Consider the following 6,476-nt stretch of genomic DNA (forward strand, 5'->3'; position numbering starts at 1 on the left):
TTCACGCGTCTAGCAATATATGGTGGAGTGCCATCCTGCATAAACATCGTACGTTCCAGCAGGTATTTATCAGCCAGTCTGGGGATGATGCGATTCTGTAACACCTCTCACCCGTCACGGTAGGAGTTATTATGCTGTGCAGCGCCATCTGTTGGATATTTTTTGAATTTTTTTTTTCTAATAAAACCCCATGTCATTCCAACCATGTGTGTCAATTTTTACCTCTCTATCTACATTATTCCGTGGTTAATTAAGTTTTCAAATTCATACTAACTTTTTAAACACCCGATATTTCACGAAATAAGCGTCAAACGAAGAAACTACAAAGAACAAAACTCGCTTAGCTTGAAGGGGGAAACCAGATGGCGCTATGGTTCGCCCGCTAGATGACGCTGCGATAGGTCAAACGGATATCAACTGCGTTTTTTTAAATAGGAACCCCATTTTTATTACATATTCGTGTAGTACGTAAAGAAATATGAATGCTTTAGTTCGACCATTTTTTTCTCTTTGTGATAGATGGCGCTGTAATGGTCACAGACGAATAAATACGTGGTATCACGTAACATTCCACCAGTGCGGACGGTATTTGCTTCGTGATGCGTTACCCGTGGACCGTTTACCAATTGCGGAAAAAGCCGATATCGTGTTGCTATATGGCTATTGTGAGCAAAATCCCCAACGGACGTATGCTGTGTATCCTGCTCGGTATCCTGGATGACATCATCCAAGCGTCCGGATCGTTCGCCGGATACTTACGTTATTTAAGGAAACAGGAAGCGTTCAGCCACATGTGAAACGTCAACCACGACCTACAACAAATGATGATGCCCAAGTAGGTGTTTCAGTTGCTGTCGCGGCTAATCCGCACATCAGTAGCAGACAAATTGCGCGATATTCGAGAATCTCAAAAACGTCGCTGTTAAGAATGCTACATCAACATCGATTGCACCCGTACCATATTTCTGTGCACCAGGAATTGCATGGCGACGACTTTGAACGTCGTGTACAGTTCTGCCATTGGGCACATGAGAAATTACGGGACGATGACAGATTTTTTGCACGCTTTCTATTTAGGGATGAAGCGTTATTCACCAACAGCGGCAATGTAAACCAACATAATAAGCACTATTGGGCAACGGAAAATCCAAATGGCTGCGACAAGTGGAACATTCAGCGACCTTGGCGGGTTAATGTATGGTGCGGCATTATGAGAGGAAGGGTAATTGGTCCCATTTTATCGATGGCAATCTAAGTGGTGCAGTTTTTGCTGATTCCCTACGTAATGTTCTAACGATGTTACATCAAGATGTTTCACTGTATGACAGAATGGCGATGTACTTCCAACATGATGGATGTCCGGCACATAGCTCGCGTGCGGTTGAAGCGGTATTAAATAGCTTATTTCATGACAGGTGGATTGGTCGTCGAAGCACCATACTAGGACCAGCACTTTCACCGGATCTGACGTCTCAGGATTTCTTTCTGTGGGGAAAGTTGAAGGATATTTGCTATCGTGATCCACCGACAACGCCTGACAACATGCGTCATCGCATTGTCAATGCATGTGCGAACAGTACGGAAGACGAACTACTCGCTGTTGAGAGGAATGTCGTTACACGTATTGCCAAATGCATTGAGGTTGACGGGCATCATTTTGAGCATCTATTGCATTACTGTGGTATTTACAGGTAATCACGCTGTAACAGCATGCGTTCTCAGAAATGATAAGTTCACAAAGGTTCATGTATCACACTGGAACAACCCAAATAAAATGTTCAAACGTACCATATTCTGTATTTTAATTTAAAAAACCTACCTGTTACCAACTGTTCGTCTAAAATTGTGAGCCATATGTTTGTGACTATTACAGCGCCATCTATCACAAAGAGAAAAAAATGGTCCAACTGAAACATTCATATTTCTTTACGTACTACACGAATGTGTAATAAAAACTGGGGGTCCCTATTTTAAAAAACGCAGTTGATATCCGTTTGACCTATGGCAGCGCCACCTAACGGGCCAACCATAGCGCCATCTGGTTTCCCCCATCAAGCTAGACAAGTTTCGTTTTTTGTAGTTTTTTCGTTTGACGCTTCTTTGGTGAGATATTTGGCCCGGTCACCATCAATGGACCACCCTTTATACGAGAACCGCCTGACCCGCTTCCGCCATTCTTCTTAGCGAGGACGGAGAGCAAACAAGCTGATGCCTGTTCCAAGCTAGTAACGTAAACACGAGTAATAACTATGGGCAGGAATAAATGTTAAGATGTGTGTGAATTCCTAAAGGACCAACTGCTGAGGTCATCGGTCCCTAGACTTACAGACTACTTAAACTAACTTACGCTAAGAAGAACACACACACATGCCCGAGGGACTACCGTACTCGAACCTCCGGCGGGAGGGGCCACGCATTCCGTGACATGGCGCCTGAAACCGCTCGGCCACTCCGTGCGGTTGAGCAGGGATAGTGAGGTATACCGCAAGGATACAGACGAATGGAAAAACTGCTAGAAGTCGACGTCAGGGAACATCAGTTTGGATTCTGTAGAAATGCTGGAACACGCGAGGCAATACTGACCCTACGACTTCTCATTAAGGAAAGAAAAACCTACGTGTTCAGCATTTGTAGACTTAGAGAAAGCTTTTGACAATGTCGACTGGAATACTCTCTTTCAAATTCTGAAGGTGGCAGGGGTAAAATACAGGGAGCTAAAAGCTATTTACAATTTGCACAGAAACCAGATGGCAGTTATACGAGTCGAGGGGGATGAAAGAGAAGCATTGGTTGAGAAGGGACCGAGACGGAGTTGTAACCTATCTACGATGTTATTCAATCTTTATATTGAGCAAGCAGTAAAGAAAACAAAAGAAAAAGTTTGAGTAGGAGTTAAAATCCATGAAGAACAAATAAAAAATTCGAGGATTGCCGATAATATCGTAATTCTATGAGAGATAGCCAAACACCTGGAGGAGCAATTGAACGGAATGTGCAGTGTTTTGAAATCAGGAGATAAGATGAACATCAACAAAAGCAAAATGAGGATAATGGATTGTAGTTGAATTAAATTAGGTGATGCTGAGGGATTTAGGTTACCAAACGGGACGCTTAGAAAAAGTAGATAAGGTTTATTATTTGGTAAGGAAATAACTAATGACGAGCGGAATAGGGAGGATATAAAATGTACGCTGGTAATGGCAAGAAAAGCGTTTCTGAAGAAGCGAGATTTATTAAATCGAGTATAGATCTACGTGTCAGGAAGTCCTTTCTGAAAGTATATGTATGGACTGAAAACATGTATGGAAGTGAAACATGGACGATAAATAGTTCAGACAAGAAGAGAATAGTTCTTGAAATATGGTGCTACAGAAGAACGCTGAAGATTAGGTGGATAGATCACGTAACTAATGAGGAGGTACTGAACAGAATTGGGGAGGAGAGGAATTTGTCGCACAACTAGACTAGGAGAAGGGATCTGTCAGGCACCGAGGGATCACCAATTTCATATTGGAGGGAAGCATGGAGGGTAAAAATCGTAGATGAAGACTAAGAGGTGAATACACTACACAGATTCAGAAGGACGTAGGTTGCAGTAGTTACTCGGAGAGGAAGAGGCTTGCACAGGATAGACTAGAATGGAGACCTGCAACAAATCGGTCACAGGGCTGAAACCACAACAACAACAAGCGTAAAGTTGCACAGGATGATTCAGTTCCCCCTAGGGATAGGTTTCATGCAACCCTCAATGCCAACAGAAACCACGTGTGAGATTTTCATATTCTCTCGCTTCCTACAAGCAAACTATTTGTCCCTCCAGAAAAAATGAAGGGACTTGTTTCTGAAAATTTTAATGTAGTTAAATTCTGTACTGGGACACATTTTCGATTTTGGCCACAAGTTTAGAGTTATCAAGAAAAAGCGTTTGACGGTCGCTTTTCTACATTTTGCTTGAATAATTCCGAAACTAGAGTCTCTAGAGAGAACTTATTAACCACATTAAGCTTCCAACAGAAAGGTCCAGTTCTTTTTTCTGTAGGACTGATAGATCGCGTGAAGCGATAGAGAGTCTGGAAATCTTTAGCTTGGTATTTGACGGTGTAGCGAGTTGTATAAAACACATGGAAAGGGGCAGGTGAACCATCTTGTACATATTCTCGAAGGCAAAAGAGAAAAGACGCACCGCGAAAGAATTATCTGAATGGAATATACATCGATAGATGTGGTGTGCATGCACACAAACAAATTATTACACTTTCATAAAGTTTGATGATTTATTCATGAGAAAGATCACAAATTGAGCAAGTCAGTAACGACTTGGTGTACATCTGGCCCTTGTCCAAGCTAAGAATCTTCAACATCCCAGCGCGTCAACAATCGTTAGTTAATGTATTAAAAAACTAAAAACCCGCCTCGATTGCGTAAAAAGCACCTAGTGTTAACACGAGGTGCTTTTTACACAATCGAGGCGGGTTTTTAGTTTTTTAATATTTAAACTTGTCCAAGCTGTTATTCGGCTTGACACTGATTGAAAGAGTTGCTGTATGTCCTCCTAAGGGATATCGTGCCAAATTCTGTCCAACTGGTGCATTAGCTGGTCAAAATTCCAAACTGGTTTGAGGGCTCTGCCCATGATGCTCCAAACGTTCTCAACTGTGGAGAGATCTGGCGACTTTTATGGCCAACGCAGGGTTTGGCAAGCATCAAGACAAGCAGTATAAATAGTCGTTGTGTGTGGGCGGGCATTATATTGCTGAAACGTACGCTCAGAATTGCTTGCCTGAAGGGCAACTAAACGGGGCGTAGAACATTGTCGACTTAACTGCTGTGCTATAGCGGTGCTGCAGATGACAACCAAAGAGACCTGCTATGAAATCAAAAGGCAGCTCAGATCATCAATCTTAGTTGTTGGGCTGTATGGTGAGGGACTCTCAGGTTGTTATCCCTCCACTTTCCGGGTTGTCTCCAGACACGTCTTTGCTGGTAACTGGGGCTAAATTCGAAGCAGGACTCATCGCTGAAGATATTTCTATTCCAGAGATTCCAGGATGCACGCAAGTCCGAAGGAACTTTGGATCGTACTCCTGAACAACACAGGCACTGCAATATCGTATCTATCCCCCGACAACGGGAAAGAGACTTTCAACTAAACTGTCTTTCCTGTACGGAAACATACGTAATGAAAGTATGAGTGCATGTTTTAGACATATGGTTGAAGAGATATAAAAGTTTGCGCCTAGTCTTGATTCGTGCTCAGCCTAATGTTTTCTTTTTTCTCTCAATTTAGGTAACGTCAATTCCGTATAACTTCATAATAACAGTTTTTTTACAAATAGATAAATCCTTCAATTTCCGCTGATCCGCATGTGTATACGTTTCATGTATAAAGTAGAACGTGGCAATACCAGCCAGGGCTCCCTCCTCACACTGTCACTGTCAAGTTTATAGTAGGAAAAAGACTGAGCAGTTAAGAAGACTGGGCACTTAGTTGCTATCATAGCTTCCAAATCAAAAGAATGGTTCTTAATAGTTTACTTTTTTTAGTTTAACCGTGTTTAAAGTTGATGTTTAGCACTCCGTCTTCAAGTAACGAGTGGCCTACCGGGACTATCCGACCGCCGTGTCGTCCTCAAAAAAATGGCTCTGAGCACTATGGGACTTATCATCTATGGTCATCAGTCCCCTAGAACTTAGAACTACTTAAACCTAACTAACCTAAGGACATCACACAACACCCAGCCATCACGAGGCAGAGAAAGTCCCTGACCCCGCCGGGAATCGAACCCGGGAACTCGGGCATGGGAAGCGAGAACGCTACCGCACGACCACGAGATGCGGGCTGTCGTCCTCAGTAGAGGAAGCGGATAGGAGGGGCGTGTGGTCAGCACACCGCTCTCCCGGTCGTTATGATGGTATTCTTGACCGAAGCCGCTACTATTCGGTCGAGTAGCTCCTCAGTTGGCATCAAGAGGCTGTGTGCACCCGGAAAAATGGCAACAGCGCATGGCGGCCCGGATGGTCACCCATCCAAGTGCCGACCTCGCCCGACAGCGCTTAACTTCGGTGATCTCACGGGAACCGGTGTAACCACTGCGGCAGGGCCGTTGCCTTAAAGTTGATGTTGCAAAAGCTAATTGAAAATACCCAACTTATCATATTGTATTAAAAATGGGTTTTTAGAGCAAAATGTCCGACTACATATGACACCAAGTCCGGCTTTTCTATTTTTGGACGTGGCAACCCCACCTGCGCGCCTCAAGGCCGTGTACCCCAACGACCTATATAAATAACTCAAAATGGCCAAGGCACCACCATATTAGAAGCTAACTTGAAATTTAGCTGCAATATTTTGCAACGTCAGGTTGGCTGATACTAGTTGTCTGCTAGCACGGAATCATATGTTTGTTTTTGTTATACAATGGCATTTGCTGTTGCCAGTCACAGAAGGACGCATTTCGCAACATGGTTCCTCTATG

General features: G+C 43.4%; 1 pseudogene; it reads right to left on the minus strand.

Annotated features, from left to right (window-relative positions):
* Positions 1–5,991: 5,991 nt before the first annotated feature.
* LOC124607854 lies at positions 5,992–6,109 on the minus strand (annotated as a pseudogene).
* Positions 6,110–6,476: the final 367 nt, after the last annotated feature.

The sequence above is a fragment of the Schistocerca americana genome, chromosome 3 (genome assembly GCF_021461395.2).
Source record: "Schistocerca americana isolate TAMUIC-IGC-003095 chromosome 3, iqSchAmer2.1, whole genome shotgun sequence".
Lineage (NCBI taxonomy): Eukaryota > Metazoa > Arthropoda > Insecta > Orthoptera > Acrididae > Schistocerca > Schistocerca americana.